Source organism: Macrotis lagotis, chromosome 4 (genome assembly GCF_037893015.1).
Source record: "Macrotis lagotis isolate mMagLag1 chromosome 4, bilby.v1.9.chrom.fasta, whole genome shotgun sequence".
NCBI lineage: Eukaryota > Metazoa > Chordata > Mammalia > Peramelemorphia > Peramelidae > Macrotis > Macrotis lagotis.
Genome location: NC_133661.1, coordinates 34,685,545 through 34,703,961, shown reverse-complemented (window position 1 = coordinate 34,703,961; position 18,417 = coordinate 34,685,545). Strand labels below are relative to the sequence as shown.

The window sequence follows — 18,417 nt, the reverse complement described above, 5'->3', positions numbered from 1 at the left end:
TCACGTTGATCCAGAGATGATCAAGACCAGAATGAGGGTAGTGATTTATGAATAGAATGTCTGCCTCTTCTTTGAAACATGTAGAAACAGTAACCACAAGATGTGGCAACTTATTAGATGGGTAAAGTGGAGGACAATGAGGAGACAAAGATGAAGCCAAGGGCATGGACCTGCATGACTAGAAGCATGGTGGTGCCCTTAACAGAGGTGATGTAAAGTTGTAAGGGAAAGAGGTCGGAATTCTGTTCTGGGCAGATTAAATTTTGATGCCTATAGGATAACTTGTTGGAGATGTCTAGATGACAATTAAAAAAATTTTTTTTGAGTTTTTATTTTTGCAAGGCAATGGAGTTAAGCGACTTGCCCAAGGTCATACAACTAGATAATTCTTAAGTGTCTGAGGTTGGATTTGAACTCAGGTCCTCCTGTCTCCAGGGCTGGTGTTCTATCTACTGCGTCACCTAGCCACCCCTTCAGATGACAATTTTAATAGGGGATGGCAGCTCTGGAGAGAGGGTATTGGATAGTTGGTTTGGGCCTCATCTATATAGAGGTCATATACTCCTAAAAGGTGATTAGATCACCTGAGAGAGAGGGTGTAAAGAAGAAGACTTAGGGCAGTCTTGGCCACAGGACACCATTATGATCCAGCCAAAGATTCCAATTAGGAGAAAGCAGACAGGTAAGAGCGAACGATGAAGGAGATGGAAACTACAAGTTCCACATGTTGCAGAGAGGTTAATAAGGATGAGGACTGAGAACAAGGCAACAATTATCTTCTTTTCCTTGAAAATAAGACATTTATTCTTTTTTTAAAAGGTTTTTGCAAGGCAAATGGGGTTAAGTGACTCGCCCAAGGCCGCACAGCTAGGTAAATTATTAAGTATCTGAGGTGAGATTTGAACTCAGGGACTCCTGACTCCAAGGCCGGTGCTCTGTCCACTGCACCACCTAGCCACCCCAACATTTGTTCCTCTGTAGTCACACTACACCCCTCCTATTGTCCAAGATCTTTGAAGATCATCCATTATGGATCATCAACTCTTTCAGGTTTCTCGGATGTCAGTTAGTCACTTAAACTCATCAAGGGTAACTAAGCACTCTTTTTTTTGTGTGTGTGAACTCTGAGCTTACTTTGGTTATCAAGGGTTTTTCTTCTCTGTTTTTTGTTATAACCAATGGTCCTTTCTCTTCTTTGATCCTCTTCTTTTCTTCAACAGAACTTTAAAAAATCCTACAAAATCTGTCAACAAAATATTAGTTTTTGTTGTTCCACTTGGGTCAGGTCAGGCTAAGTTGACTGTAGTAAATGCTGATGACAGTCTTGTTTTTAATCTTTATTTATATATTCTTCTGATGCTTTTCATTCAGAGTTCTCCACCATGCCCCCTTCCTCTGGTTCCTGGATTTCTCCACATGTGTATCTTTTATTCACATATATATTTTCTACACTACTCTGCCATACAACCCTCACTCATCTAGGTTTCATTGAATTAGGTAAGTCATTCCAGATTCCTATTTCCATTCTGGGTCTTATCTTACCAAGTCTCAATGATGTCTGTGAGGTCAAATTTGATTCCTTCTGTTACAAATTCGTTTGTTCTTTCCTGCTACTAATTATACAAATTAGACCCCGAGATTTGTTGTTAGCTCCTTTCTCAGATTCTATCTCCATTAAATGTGTGGATTAATAACTCTCCAAAGTTATTCTTCCTACATTTTAGTTATTCTCCATGGTATATGGTTTGGAGGATATGCATACAACAGGCACTTTTCCCCTCCTCTCATCCCTTTTCCCATTTAAATCCCTTTTAATTAGATCTGCAAGATTCCAGGCAAATTCATTAAAATTTTTTTTACTGACATCTTTGCTTTTTTATCACCTTCATTTCCAAATATATCCCTCCCCTTTCTTTCAAACTCAGTGAACCATCCCTTAAAATAATGAATTAAAAATAGGCAGGGGGGGAAGCTTTTCAGCAAAACTAACCAATACGTCAGTCTACTATGACAGTATATGGAATGTTCTATACCCATGTTTCTCCATGGCAAAAAATGGAGGGAGATGAATTTTTTTGGTATTTTTTTCTGGGGCTGAGTAAGATCATTATAATTAAACAGCATTCAGTTTCACATTTTTGTAGTTTCTATTTACATTGTTGTAATCATAATAAATGTTATTTTCTTGCTTCTTCCTTTTACACTATATCCATTTGTATACATTCACCATATTTCTCTTAATTCTCCATTATTTCTTTTTTATTTATATATTTTTTTTTTGCTTTTGCAAGGCAATGGGGTTAAGTGACATGCCTAAGGTCTCACAGTTAGGTAATTATTAAGTGTCTGAGTTCAGATTTGAACTCAGGTCCTCCTGATTCCAGGGTCAGTGCTCTATCCACTGCCGCACCCAGCTGCCCTCCTGTTATTTCTTTTTTCTTTTTTTTTTGTAAGGCAAATGGGGTTAAGTGGCTTGCCCAAGGCCACACAGCTAGGTAATTATTAAGTGTCTGAGACTGGATTTGAACTCAGGTACTCCTGACTCCAAGGCCGGTGCTCTATCCACTGCGCCACCTAGCCACCCCAGCCCTCCATTATTTCTTAAGGCACAGTAATATTTCATTACATTAACAGATCACAATTTATTTAGCTATTCCCCAGTTAATGGAAAACTCCCCCAATTAAATGGGGGAGACAACAGATTAATTCTATACAGGATAAACATGAAATAATTAATAGTAAGAAGGCACTAGAATTAAGAGGGGTTGGGAAAGTCTTATTAGATCTTGCCAGGCACATTCCATCTCTGGTCAGAAACTGATTGTTTCCCTATTTTAGATCATGTCACAGAAATCCAAATTCTGTTTTCAGAGACCATCTTCCTAATTAGCTGCTCACTTTCCAAACCTGCCTTTCTCTTTTGAAGCCCCTGGTGTCGATGTCAAAAGAAGCCACTCCACCTACCCACCCATGTCCCCTTCTTCAGTTTTCTGGTCCAACCAATGCTTTCTAAATTCCTTCTGGTCACATTATTGATACTCATGTTTATTGTCATCCAGTTAAACATGGAGATTCTTTGGAGATTCTCTGTCTGGTCCTCACTTCACATGTCTTGGGAAGACAGCAAGCATACTTCTCTGTTATTGTTACCAGCTGGACAAAAAGCTTCCTCAGCACCCCCAGTCAGAAGTCCCCAATCCCAACAATGCATCTCTTCTTCCTCCTGGATATGTTCTCTTATCTGATGGCAACAATTGATAATCAGTAAACATTTATTTGACACCTGGTGTGTGCCAGGAGATAGACAAAAACATCAAAATGATTTCTACTCTTGAGAGGGTCACATTCTACCATTACTCCTTATATAACTGTATCCTCTCCTCTCCAGAAAGGACTTCCTATCTGTTACTTTGCTCCAAATGCTCATGGAGGCATTCTTTTCCTCTTTCTCTTCTGGGTCACATTCTTTCACCCTCTAGTCAGTCCCCTGACACAGATCAGGAACTTCTCTTAAGATCCTGTTTCTCTATTTCTACAAAAATACCCTTTTTTGGAGCACTCCATTATCTCACTGGGATTGCTCCAATGCAACAGACTGGTCAAGCCATAAAATTCACAATGCTTAATTTGTCTGGGGCTTGTCATCATTGCTCCAGGTCTGGAAACCTGTGTCATTGGTGTTAGCATAAGTAGCACAGAGTTCCCAGAAGTTAAGGGTTGCCCAATAAAAAGTCAACCGGATCCAAAAACAAGTGAGCATTATTTGCTAGCATGTTTGTTGGCTCAAAATGAGAAATGAAATGACCCATCATTTCCATCAATGATGCAGTCAGTCATGAGGGTTTCAACACACAAGCACAGTCAACTGATCACAGCACAACTCTCAACTGCATAAAACAGGGATAATAGTACTTTCACAACCTTCCTTGATGGTTTTTTGGGTGAGGAAATTGCTTTGTAAACTGTAAAGTGCTTTTAAAATGTGAGCTTAATTATCTAAGAGGAAAAAAAATGTTAAATTTTAATCATCAAGTTAAGTACTCCTGAGAAAGAAACTAAGCCAGAGATTGAGAGAAAGTAAGAGAAGCAAAGCAGGTGTTATTTAGAGAGACAGAGAGAAAATGAGATTAGAAAGTTAGAGAGCTTGAGAAAGACAGAAAGAGAAAGAGAGATAAAGAGACAGAAAGTTAGAGGTTGAGAAAGAGACAAAAAAAGATTGATGGAGAAAATAGGAGATTGAGAAAGAAGGAAAGGAAGACTAAAAGGAGAAAGAGACAGAGACAGAGAAACAGAGACAGAAACAGGGAGAGAGACAGAGACAGAGAAACAGAGACAGAAACAGGGAGAGAGACAGAGACAGACAAGACACACAGAGAGGTGTTTTAAAATAAATAATTATACAGTCTCAGTCTCAACAACATGGGTCATGAAAAGTGATCCCATCTTTTCTATATGGAAGAGCTGAACTTTTTCACTTTGTTTCTACATTTAATAGTCGGTAAAGAATGAACATTTGATTTGAAAGCATATAGTGGGAGGTGGGAGGTGGAAGAAGCAATCCTAGAATTCTGCCTTTCACATTTGCCTCTGGGGCCTTGGGCAAGATGCTTGGTCTCTATGGGCTTCAGGTTCCTCATCTGTAAATAGACTGCTTCCTGGACTCTGATAGGTCTATGATCAGATTTGGAGCTAAAAGACACCTTGGAGATCATTTAATTCAACATCTTCAGTTTGCAGGTAAGGAAACCGGGAGGTTATTTGTGTGGTTCATGCTGTTTTCTTTTTCTCCAGTACCATTATTTTAACTTTTCTCATTAAAGGTCAAAGTGAAAACACACCACAAAGCATATAATTAAATGAGCAGCAATTTTTCATTTCTATGTATCTGAATGAAAAGCATTTTTACCTGAAAATTCAATAGCACCTTAGGTAGAATCTTATTTAGAAGGCTGGTTCTTCAAAATAAAATCAAAAACATTTTTGAACTGCTTTGGATTCCAAGAATTTGTTAAGGTGCCCCCCCTACCCAGAAAAAGCTAAGATTTGGAATTCAGTTGTCAAACCAGAAGAGAAAATGGAAATGCTGGATTATCAGATTGCAATTAGGCCATATTGGTTTGTTCTGCTACAATGGCTCAATTGCACAAACCACTGAGGGGGGGGGGGACACTTTGTGCAATGTGAGGTCTAGTCACTATATAAGCCATGGTTGCACAGCTATTTGGTTTTGAAATCATTTAGGTTAATTGAGTTGACAATCTACATGGAAAACCAAGTAAAGTAATTAGATTGGAGAATGGTGTTTAGCATCATAAAAAATGCATAACTTCAATTATCTAATATATTTTCTCTCATCTCCAATCTCCTTCCTTCCTTTCTTTTCTCCTCCTTTCTTCTTCTTCTCCTCCTCCTCCTCTTTTTCTTCTTTCTTCTTCTCCTCTCTCCATTTTATCTCATTCTCATTCCTTTAATATTAAGGAATATAAGGTGCCTGCCCATCTCAATACCACTGAAAGAAGCAATATAGTACAGTGAGAAAAACATTTGGCAGTGGCAGTTAAGTGGCACAGTGGATAGAGCACCGGCCCTGGAGTCAGGAGGACCTGAGTTCAAATCCAGCCTGAGACATTTAATAATTACCTAGCTGTGTGGCCTTGGGCAAGTCATTTAACCCCCAAAGCATTTGGCTCTAGAATTTGGGGACCATGTCTAATCCCACCTCTGAGCTTCACCACCTTAGGCAAGTCATTTAATCTCTATGGTTCTTTTTCCTTGTCATTTTAATGAGGGGTGATAGATCCATACTTATGAGGCAACCTGAAAGGGGAAGACAGCCAAAATCCTCAGAACAATTGCCAGACCTCCCGACCTTGCCATTTCCAAAGCTAGTCAGTCTCTACAACTATTGTTCAGGGGCACATCCCAAGGATTCTGGAGGCAAGACAAAGGTTCTATATCTATGATGTTTCCTTGACTATTCACCTTAATCTCTAGGTCTTATATATTCCTTCTTATAGCTGTCAACCCCAAATACAAAGCAGGTTTTCAGTAAGGACAATCATAACTCATTGTTTTATAGGACTTAAAGGGTTGCAAACTACTTTTCTTCTAACAGTTCCAAGAGGTGAGGGGTGGGAACATTCCCATCCCTATTATGGAGCTGATAGCCTAAGTCCAGACTTGCCCCCAGGATGATAGCTGCAGAGTAGCCGAGCAAGGACCCCAATCCAGATCAGCTGCCTCTGAATCCAATTCTGTTTCTAGGCCTGATCATTGCCCAGAATCTGCTAGATCTGTCCTTTTCTGTGTTTCACTATAAGCAAAAGCCCTTGCATGACTGTGAAGGACATTTTGCTGTTAAAAAAAAGACTCACCAGTATTTCCATACATTTTCATTTCATTTGTGAATTAATCAAGGGCAAAGTGTAAGGATCATTTACTACCCAGCTCCAAAAGTATAAATGACCCTTTTAAAAATACTAATAAGATAATGTTCTTTATTTAGCACCAGCTTTCCTAAGCATATGCTAAATTAAAAGGATGGTTTCATGCCTAATACAAACATTCAAAAAATCTTGTATGGAATGAACAGGAAGAGCCACACAGAAGAAAATGCTGGTCACTGACACTCCTCTCAGCCTCCCTTGTACAGGTCCTACAGGTTCTTCTGGTTCATGCTGGCTGCTACCAGTCTCATAGCTTATGTCAAAAGGGTAAAGTTCAGTAAGAGAAACCTTTCTGGAGCCTCATATTGCAAGTTATAACCTTGCCTTTTCCCATAGCTAACTGCCAATAAGAAAGACTGGGAAAACTAATGTCAAATCTAAGAGAGATTGGCTGGGGAGGAGGTCAGCGACACTTCCCACTCATTTTAATTCTGGGAAGATGGAGGTCAGTCTAGGCCTCCACACTGTCTTTCGGTATCTCTTCAACATGTCTACAATTCTCAAGGTTCTCTCTGATATTTAGCATGGTGCCTCAAATCTAGGAAAGCCTTAGTATGTATTGAATGAATAAATCAAAGGTAAGCCCAGGAAGAGATTGAAAAAGAATCCTCCACCAGAGCAGGGAGATCATATTCTCACTGTCCTCTACCTTGAGATTTCTGTTTTTAAGTTCGCCTCTCTTTTTCTTTAGCTCTGTGTCTATGTCACAATATGATGATGACAATGCTGAAAACGCATTTTCTGATTACACAATTCAATCCTATAAATATTCATTAGGTATTTGCTATGTTACACAGACTGCACTAAACCCTAGGGAAATATAAGGATAAATGAGATATAGCTATTGTCTACAGAGAGCTTATACTCTAATAGGGAGACATAGAATGGATAGATAGCTAGGCAGGAAAATAGATGCATCTCTGGATAAATGCATAGATAGATGGATGAGAGAAAGCCACAAAGATAGATAGACAGACAAGTAGGTGGATGGATTGATAGATAGCTAGATAGCTAGATAGCTAGATAGCTAGATAGCTAGATAGCTAGATAGCTAGATAGCTAGCTAGATAGATAGATAGATAGATAGATAGATAGATAGATAGATGGATAAATGTTTGGATGAATAGATGACTGGCTGGCTGGCTGGCTGACTGGATAGATAGATAGATAGATAGATAGATAGATAGATAGATAGATAGATAAAAATAAATATAAAAACTAATATTACAAAGTGCTATGAGATCTTTTGGCACTGGATCTGTGATTGTCCAGATAATTGTCCCTTAATTAAGCAATAACAACCAATAAACAAATATTTACCAAGCAACCCCTTTTTACAGATCCTGAAGTATCTGTCAGAACTGTGGATGTTGATGGAATGTGGCTAGTTAGACCAATCACTTTGCCCATTTGCACTGTCGGTGCTTTAGAATGTACTAAGATTTAATGAAATTGTTAGAATGTTACCTGGAATTGAAGTTTGGGGTCAATGTTTCCACCACCTGACAAGTCAAGAAGACAAAATGCATGTATTAAGAGCCTATATTGTTTTAAATGCTAGGGATACTAATTAAAGCGCCCCCTGAAAGACAGTCTCTGCCCACTAGGAGCTCACATCTGAGAAAGACAACATAGAAAAGGGAGCTGAAAATGGGAGGTGTCAGAAGTGTTCTGGTATATGTTAACCAACCAACTCTGGCAGGGTGGGAGTGGGGGATAGACAAATCATTTTCCTCATTGCTTTCTTAACAAAGTAAATAAATCGAGCTCTGGCGTCTGGATTTCAAAGGTGTAAAGGATCCTGCTGGAAATTTAACATTTGGTTCTCCCTAGCCAGTACAAACTGGCTCCAACACAAGGGATCCTTACCTCTGGAAGGAATCCATGTTCCTGGTGTTAAAGTTCAAAGACTACAAAGTAAGGCTGGAAAGGAAGTGAAGGGCAGGCAAACCTGGGGTCCCAAAATAAAAACTCTGGGAGGAATTCACCACTGGAAAAAGGATTCTGGTTAGCATGGTGGAGGGATGTGCCAAATTGACATGGCAGCTGAGACAGGGAGGCAAAGTCCAGAAGTAAAACCAGGAGGGGATGAAGGGGATTCCTCATTTGTTTGGACTTTCTACAGGGTTCTTTCCAAACTGTGGCAAATGCTTAAGTGAATATTCATCTTCCTATTTCATTCCTCAATCTGAGATCAGTTTTCTGAAAACATTTCTAAATCACCAGGACCTTTACTATAACATTATTTACTATGAAGCAAAATTGGGTAGCATACGATTTTATCCCAGATTACATTCAAGAGGGCTTTGTCAATGATTTAAGGATAAGCTGGTCTGATTTCAAGGTGCCCCCCCCAGGCGAGAGCCTGAGATTCCTTACAGTCATCTTCAACATAACAGAAGGGTCCACATTTATGTAGTCCAGTCCTTAGAACATTGTATGTGCTTCAGAAATGTTTATTGATTGATTGATTAACAATATGCATCAATATTGAAATGACCAACTGTGACCCAGGCAGAGAGACAGTCCTTGGGCACTGGATATTGCTTGCTATTTGTGTGAGAATATTCTCTGGAAAAGGAGTATGCTATTTTTAGCAACTCTTAAAATTTGTCTCATGAACACAGCAGAGAGATGTTTCCTATCATAAAAAAATGGTTTTGCCTAGAAACAGGTAATGTGGAAGGGATTTTCCCTTTCAATAATACACCCACCATGTCTGCTTGATAATTTTGATTTTATTAAGCTAGTCTGCATGACTAATCATTACATCTAGAATTTTCTAGAATGTAAAGCATTTCCACATCTAATTCTCTGGATTCCCTAATTGAACATGTTCAACCCAATTCTGTTTTTAGGATTTTTTTTTTTAGATTTTTCAAGGCAATGGGGTTAAGTGGCTTGCCCAAGGCCACACAGCTAGGTAATTATCAAGTGTCTGAGGCTGGATTTGAACCCAGGTACTCCTGACTCCAAGGCCGGTGCTCTATTCACTGTGCCACCTAGCCGCCCCTGTTTTTCGGATTTGCAGAAACAAATTCCTTTTCCTTATTTCTAGCTGCTCTGAAGGCGCAAAGGACAAACTAGTTGATAGAGTTTCACTTTTAAAATACACTGGATCATATACAGAGCTACAATTTTGATGCCCGATGTTTGATTCTAACTTTGAGATTAGGGAATACTTCCTGGGATGGGCATTGTTTTTATTTGTGATCTAGAACCCTGGGACAAGACATAGGGTTAATGGAGGAGACACAAAAACATGCCTATAATGCCCCTTTTTCTTTTAAAGATCTTTTAAAGATAGGGAGGGAAAGAGTCATTCATGCTGCTTGTGTCCTCTCTGTAACTTGGATCCTTACCACAACCCTGAAGGAGAGGGGTTGTTATTAACCCTATTTTACAGATCAGGAAACTGAGGCTGACAGAGACTAGGTGGATAGAGGAACCAAGCATTATTTTAAGTACCTATGGTGTTAAGTGCTTCACAAATGGCTCATTTGCCCAGCTGGTAAGTCTCAGAGACAAGCTTTGCACTCAGTTCTTCCTCAGACCCAGCACTCTGTCCTCCCAAGAGGACCCACCCAAAGTGCCCAAAGCCCCTTCGAGGTTGTTCACCATTTCACGAGTACCGTGGTCAAACCATCATTTTCTCCCTACAGACTCAGCCACATTTTTGTCAAACCATACAATTCCTGGATGATAATTTTTATTGTTCATTGGCTGGGCAATTATGGATACTACATAACTAGATATTAAGAATTTGAAAAAATCTACCATCTAAAATTTCATAGGCAGTGATTTTGCTGTGGCAGCACAGAAAAGAAGAATAACTCAACATTAGGGCCTAAATCCATGTGATCATGGTACGTTAATGCTGGAGGAGACTAATCCAAATCGTTCATCTCACAGAAGGGGAAACTGAGGTTCACAGCATTTAAGTGACTTTATCAGCAACAATGGCCTTGAGATGAATTAATTCCAAGTTCACTCTACACTATATAGTTGCTTCTGTAACATTTACATAATAAATTCAAATAACGTCTGACATTATCTGGAGTATCCCATATCCATTTCCCCCGTCTCTTCAAAGAGAGCAGGAGGGAACTTCTCATACCTCTTCTTTAGGGGGACAAAATAATTTCATTCTTCCTTTTTGATTTATTTTGCAGTGATCACTTTTCATAAAGTCTCAGAATGAGAAGGAAGCCAAGTAACCAACTAGTTCAGTCTTTATAGATGAGAGTCTGCAACTGAGAATTACCCAGTTGTTCCTTCCTCTGCTGGAGGCTCTCCAACCAGGGGGAACTGAATTCTACTTGTGGATAGTTTTAACTATTGAAAAGAAATGAAACCTAAGTCAAACTCTACAATCTCAATCCACTGCTCCTAGTTCTACCTAACTGTCATTCTGCAGAGGTCCTTTACTGAGTCGGCTGCAGGAGATCATGACACTGGAGATAACAGATGCTCTGAAAAGCCAAGGTCATCACTATAAACATGCAAGTCATTCAAGATGGTGATAGGGATTGGAGGAGACAGGGTTTTGTCAAAATTATTGAGGAAGAATAGAAAAGGGCCTGGAAATCAATAGACCAAAAGCATCCAGAATCTGGACAAGGAGAACTGGTCAGATAGTTTGAACTTCCAAGGAAGCACTATCACTGAGCAGTGATGGCAGAAGGGTCTGCAAGTATCAGTGGGCAGCAAAAAAATAGGAAGCATCCAGCACTGGAGAAGGAGCCATGAGATGTGTCTTTATAAGAAAGAAAAATCGGGTTTTAATTAGAATGAACATAGAGTTTAAGAGGTCAAGGAAGAAATGAAGTTTGTCACCAATAGAGCAGGGAATGAATGTACAAAAAGGTCACCTTTTAAAAAACCAACTAAATACAATTTTCTCCAAAATTATTCTGGAGAAATCTATTGACTTTTTCTAAATCCATACCTGTTCGTAGGTGGTAATCAAAAATTTCTAGATGATCTAAGCTGCTGGGTCTGCAGGCACTGCTGCCACATGCAAATTTCCAGGAAGTAAAGAAATAGTTTTCTCTCCATTTTTAGCTATTAATATGGAAGGAAGGATTTTTGATGAGAGGAACAAAAGAATTGAGAATGACAATCAGAGGACAAAGCAACATGGTTCCAAGAAGGCAGCACGGTGCACACCAAGAGTGAACCATAACTCTGAGACTAATACAAATCTACTATCTCCCAATGAGGCCAAGCTAAAAGATTATTCTGTTCCAATGCTGAGACTTAGTATTGAACCAATTCCACTGGAGTCAGCAGATTTGAGCTGAAGTCCTTTATGATTTGGTGGCAACAAGTCTGAATATTGCCTCCTGTAAAGCAGAGTATGGGAAACCCATTTTAGAAGGTGTTTGGTGATTATATTAGAAATGTAATGCTGAGCCATGCTGATGATCTATGCCAAAGAGTGAACTGGGCCAGTTCTGAGGAAATGCCTGCCAGCAGGAACCCTGTCAAGGACAGGACTCTTCATCTCTCTGTCTCTGTCTCTGTCTCTCTTCCTCTCTGTCTGTCTCTCCTCTCTATATGTCTCTCTCTCTCTCTCTCTCTCTCTCTCTCTCTCTCTCTCTCTCTCTCTCTCTCTCTGCATCACCATATAATGAACAGATTCTTTTCCTCTTTTTTTTCATTGGACACAAGCACAATGTGCCAGCTGCTAGGTACACTTTCACCTGATCCTGAAGAAAAGTGTCCCTTGATGCTGCAAGATTAAGGCAAGAGGTAAAAACACAGGCTAAAAATAACAGCCAGCATTTATAGAGAGCTTTAGGATTTACAAACACTTTACAAATATCTTATTTGAGCTCCCCAATAGCCTTGAGAGGCAGGGGCTAATAGCACCACCATCATTATAGACTGTAAGATAGAGGATGAGTGGTGTGCCAGGGCCACACTCTTGATAAGTATCCATGGAAGGTTAGGTAAGAGAGATGAGGCAGCCTTAATCACTGAATGGGCATTGCTTCAGGCAAACTATTAAAAGGTCAAAGTCTCCCACTGCATCTGGGACCATCTCCAGTGGTACTGATCCATCTCTGGCCACTGGACCCAAGTGACTCTGGAGGAGAAATTGAAGCTGGGGACTTAGCACAGCATCTCCACCCCCCACCCCCCGCCCGCCTCAAATCCAATTCGCATTCATTTCATGACACATGATGTCATGGTCATCTTTGAGTACAAACAACAAACTTCTGAGGAAAGATTTGAACTCAGGTCTTCCTTAGTCCAACTCTGGCATTGTATCCACCACACCTCCTAGCTGCCCCATAAGAATCTATGCTTGCTTTCCAACCCAAATTGATGGACTTTATTTTATTCTAGCACAGGGGCTGGCACACACTAAGCACTTAATACATGCTGCTGATTAATTTTTATTATTAAAACTATAGCGCATGATTTTGGGTTAACTCCTCCCTCTCTGCCTGACTACATTGGCCAAAGGAAGAACTCAGCTAGTCGACTTTCCCACTGATGATGACAATGGTGGTCGTGATGAAGAACACTGACATTTATATTGTTTTTAATGATTGTAAAGCATTTTTTGTTATCCCAATGGATTCTCAGTACATTTCAGTGTCAGAAGCTACAGGTATTATCTTTGCCATCTTACAGATGAAGAAACTGAGGTTCAGGCTAAGTGAATTGAGGCTCAGGTTAAGTGATCAGGTCAGGATCACACATCAATTCAGTGTCAGAGGTAGAATTTGAATTTAGGGTTTACTGACTACTTTGCCCACTGTGCCACTTACCTCTCACTATGATGCCATTCCAGAGGGCACGCTCTAAAGGGCTGAACACAGACAATTAGATAACAAAGTGAATGAATGTCAGAGATGTGGGAATCTATGGACTACTTTGATAAGCATTTCTGGGCCGTGTGGTCCCACTAAGTGATGCCACCAGATTCTGGCACAGATGCTCCTTCCCCAGGTATTTTTAAGCTTAGTAAATTGGCTTTTTTGTGGGAACTTTTATCATTGCTATTATTGCTGTGGATTGTTTAGGCAAGCTTTAAAAAAAATTGTGATTCTACTCTGTGACCCTGGAATCAAAATTTTGGACCCCTTATATCCGAGACTCCTCAGTAATGACTCTTCTCTGGAGAATGTGTTTTCCCAACCCAGGAGTTCCTCTGAGAAAATTAGACACTGGTTCATGTTGGTTCTCATCTAGTGGAATTCAGTTTCCTTCCACCAGGGAACCAGTCTATCTGGATATGTGAACTTAATGTAAAACCTATGGAATGAGGAAAGGTATGGCCAGAGTTAGTCCCCTTCTCACTGGCTCCCTTTGCCTTAGAAAGCCTCCATCATCTGACTCTTGCCCATTGGCTACCAGCCTTGTCGACCCCTGGTTTTCAGCTGCTGGCTTGTGACAGGCACTCCCAACCCTTGTTTTTAAGGTCTCCATCTTTGCCTCCAGCACACCTGCTCCTTTGCCCATCTACTTGGGTGGCTTTGAGGAGACTTTAGAGAAGCCAAGCTGACACTCATCAAAAGAAGCCAAGTGACATTTAGGTCACTTTGTCTTTGTGAAGCACCTTCCAAACTGGATGGCATTCTGTGAACAACCCTGTGAACCTTACAAGCAGAGCTGTGATGGAGCCGGGTTTCATTGTTAAATTTTTAATGTGAGCGTTTATGCTTCGGAAGTCGGCAACGGGCTTGGTTTATTGTTTTGTCGATGACCTAGACTCAAGAAGGGAATGGAGAGAAAGTGAATAATGTAGCTTAAACTTAAAAGTGTGTTGTACATCCTTCTTTTTTCCTGGAAAGCTGGTTGCTCCCCATTCACTAGTGCATCAATCCTATGGGGTAGGGACAATAGAAACCATGTCAAAATTAAAGGGTGGGAAATGACCTCAAGTCAGCATATCATTCAACCCATACTAAAGAAAGATTCCCCATGACAACAGACCCACCTAAAGGCTGTTCAACCTATGTTTCAAGATCCCCAGTTGAAGGGGAAACCTCTCTCCTGGACACCCTATTCATCCCACTTGGGTTTGTTCTCATTGCTTCAAAATGTTTGCTCACATGAAGCCTAAACTCATCTCTTTGCAACTTGCACCTGTTGTTCCTACTTCTTAGATCCCTCTGAGGTCACACAAAGTTTTCCACATAGTAGTCATTCAAGAACTAGATATTCCCCTCTTAGAATAGTCCTTCAACTTAAAAAATACATAAATCTGGTAAAGAGGGGGAAGGGAGTGGCAATGCATAGGGAGAAAGTTGTTGAGGAAATGTAGGAGGGAAATAGTTAGGGGACCCTATAGTACCTGGAGTTTGGAAGACTCTTCTTCCTAAATTAAAATCTGCCTCAGACACTTACCAGCTGAGTGCCCTTGGACAAGTCACTTTAACCCATGTACCTCAGTTTTCTCACATGTAAAATGAGCTGGAGAAGGAAATGACAAATCACTCCAGCATATTTGCCGAGACAACCCTGAATGAGGTCACAGAAAGTTGAACACGACTGAACAAGGAAGGAGATGGAAGGGAGGAAAAAAAGCCTTTATTAAGCAACTACTGTTGCTTAGTCCAATCACTGGACTGTTTATACATATTTTAATTGATCCTCACAAAAACTCTGGGAGGTTGGAACTGTTTTATCCCCATATTACAGCTGAAGAAACTGAGATCCCAAAATTTAATGACTTGCTTATGGTCACAAACCAGTAACTATCTAAGGCTGAGTTTGAATTCAGGTCTTCCTAATTTCAAATTCAGCATTTGGGTGAAGATTAATGGAGAAGGAAAAAACTATTTGTCACCATCTATTACAGACCCAGTTGACAACCATTTATAAAAGGGGGGGGGGGGGCTCTGGACAAAAACAAGGAAATGGGGAAACAAGTGAAACGCTTGCACAGAGACACAACTTACTACTGATGGGTTCTGCAATGATCAAGGCATTGGTTGGGGGCTCTTTTGACCAAAAACAGACCAATTCAACTTTCTTGACTTGCTACAATAATCATCCTTCAAAAGGTGAAGAAACCCTTAAGGTGAAATTTTACATCGGATTGTCACTGACAGGGAGGAACTGGTCACTGGGGTAGAAACAATGTGAACTTTTGGGGGAAGAGACCCATTTTCTCCTGGAGTTTATAACAGAAGAGGAAAGCCAGGCAGAATTTGACATAAAGACTAAATTTTAGGAAGGCAGGCTTCAAAAGGGTTCAGAAGAAAGAATATAAATTGGGTTAAAATTATATAGAGGAAATCAACCTCAATAAAGAATTCCATTTGTAGGATGGAAAAAAAGTTGCATAAAGAGTCTGATATGGATCCATAGGGAAATCTCCAACCAATTTTTAAAAGACAGAATATTCAATGGAGCAAAAATAAGTAACAAAGAATGAATATAGGAGTATGTTAAGGTCCTTATCAAAACAGTGTCTGGAATTCTAATGCTCAGAATGACCTGAGGCTGGGAAAGGGAAACTAGGGACAGTAAAAAGGGTTCATTTTTCTGAGCTAATTTTGGGGAAAGAGGACTTGGAGTGGATGGGATGACAACTAACAAACGAGAAGAGCTGGAACTGTACAGTTCACATATGGTGGGAAATGGCAAGACAAAAATGCTGAAAGAGGGTGATAGAAAGGAATCACCTGGATGGTCTTCATGAATTAAAACCTAAATTAACTACATCTCTGAGTAATTAAAAATTTGAAGGACATGATTGCTGAGTCATCAAACTACCAATGATATACGAAAGAACATGACTGAATATGGTATTAGAATATAATGGATACTATTATGCTGTAAGAAATAATGAAAGGGATGATTCCAGAGAAATCTGGTAAGATAGAGAATTGATAGAGGAAGAAAACTGAACCAGAACAAGTTGCACAATAGCCTTGTAAATACATTCAATTTATATGACCGATCAATGGAGCACCCAACTGTGATTCCCAAGAACCAGTGATGGAGAATGCTCCCTATCTTCTAATAAAAAGGAAATGAATTCAGGATGAAGAAAGAGATATAGAATTTTGGACAAGGACAATGTGGGAATTTGTTTTTCTTGATGGCACATATTTGTTAAAAGGATTTTTGTAGGAGGTAGAAACAATAGATGCTTGTTAATTGAAAAGAAAATTAAGGTCATGGAAAATGGGAGAGATGTTGCAGGACTGAAGAAGGCAATGTCTTAATTTTATTTTAATGGAAAAGATTTAATTCTGAAAATTATAGGCCAATGAGTTTGACTTTGGTTTCCAGGAAAATTCTATGAAGTCTCATTAAAGAGATGATTAGTAAACTTTTTTTTTAGGTTTGTGCAAGGCAGATGGGGTTGAGTGACTTGCCCAAGGCCACACAGCTAGGTAATTGTTAAGTGTCTGAGGCTGGATTTGAATTCAGGTACTCCTGACTCCAGGGCCCATGCTCTATCCACTGCACCACCTAGCCATCCTGATTAGTAAACTTTTAACCAAGAAAGTATTGATTTAAAAGAAGCTACATCCAGGAGAGGGCAAAACAGATTAAACTTCTTTTATTTTTTGACATGGTTATTGCTATGGATATAATTAACTTATAGTTGAACAAAGCATTTGAAAAGGCATTTCATATTCTTCTAATTGAACATTTGCCTGGCACAAAGAAAGTGCTTAATAATTGATTAATTGATAGGAAAGACTGAGAGATATGGAGTAGATGATAATGCAATGAGATGAATTCATAACTTGTTGAACAGTCAGACTCAAAGATGAATCACTAATGATTTGATGTGAACATGGGAGGAGGTCTCTAGTGGAGTACCCCAAGGATTGGTGGTTAGCCTTGAACTGTTTAACATGACCATTCTTCTCAGTGATTTCATTCAAGAAAGTGATGGCCGGCTCAACAAATTTGGGACTGACACAAAGCTAAGAAAGACAGCTAGCACAACAGATGCTAGAATTGGTAACCAAAAGCATTTTGACTGTGGAGCTTTAAGAAGAATCTAAATTCAAGAGAAATTTTTAAAAATCTTGTACTTGGGTTCCAAAATCAACTTCATGAGTACAAGAGAGGGAAGGCATGGTTTGACAGCAGTCTCTTTGAAAAGAAACTGGAGATTTTTGAGGGATTGACAGTTCACTCTGAGTCAAGTATATTATGGCAACTAAATATGCTAATGCATTTTTCGGGCTGCACTAAGAAAGGTTGTTTTTTTTTTTTTAGGAATCTTAGGATTTTAGGAATAAGGACCTAATCAAAATCACATCTAGAATATCACATTCAGCTCCGAATACCCCAGTTTAAGAAAGAACTGATAAGCTAAGGAGTAAGCATCAAGATGGCAACCAGATGTATTTAGAAGTCTGCCAATGAGACTGGATGCCCTCTCCTTAGTATGATAGACCCAACCACGGATTAGATATGGTAACTATTGAGGACCCTGCCAACACTAAAATTCTGTGATAAAATGGAGGTTTAGAAAGCCTCAATGGGGAGTGGGAGAGTATGTGACACCTTGAAGATATTATTCTTCCTAGTTTCAGATTAGGAAACCAAGACTGGGGAAAGTTAAGTAATTTGCCAGTCACATCTTTCAGAGATGGGCACTGGAACACAATGCCCCCATTCCATATTCAGAGCAGGAAGGGATGTCTAATCCCTGCCCTTTAGAGTAGATTCTGAGCAGAATGGAGTCACAGGCCCAGTGGAGGGAAAGGGGAAGTTGGAAAGATTAAAGGTTCTAGGTCCCAGGGCTGACCACTATAGTTGTTATTAGTACTGTGGAGGCTAGGATAAAAAAAGCAAATAAAAATATTCCACTGGTGGAGTTCTGCACTCCCATGAATTTTCTAAAATTTTCTAGAAACTCAAGAAAAATCCAAAAGTCCAAATTTGAGCAGAGATGCTTGGATGGGAGCATTGCTTGTGGCCAATGGAAAGTACATGTGAGGGTGTGTGTTTTTGTGTACGTGTATGTGTGTGTGTGTGT

The 18,417-nt window shown here is 39.8% G+C and overlaps 1 long non-coding RNA gene across 1 annotated transcript in view; it reads right to left on the bottom strand.

Moving 5' to 3' along the window:
* Positions 1–368: 368 nt before the first annotated feature.
* Positions 369–18,417, bottom strand: part of LOC141520718 (uncharacterized) — a 44,191-nt gene continuing 26,142 nt past the window's right edge. Inside the window, exons 3-4 of the long non-coding RNA XR_012477708.1 lie at positions 7,914–7,948; positions 369–1,243 (exon numbers count right to left, since the gene is read on the bottom strand). This is a non-coding gene — a long non-coding RNA (uncharacterized LOC141520718). The remainder of the gene's footprint in view (positions 1,244–7,913; positions 7,949–18,417) is intronic.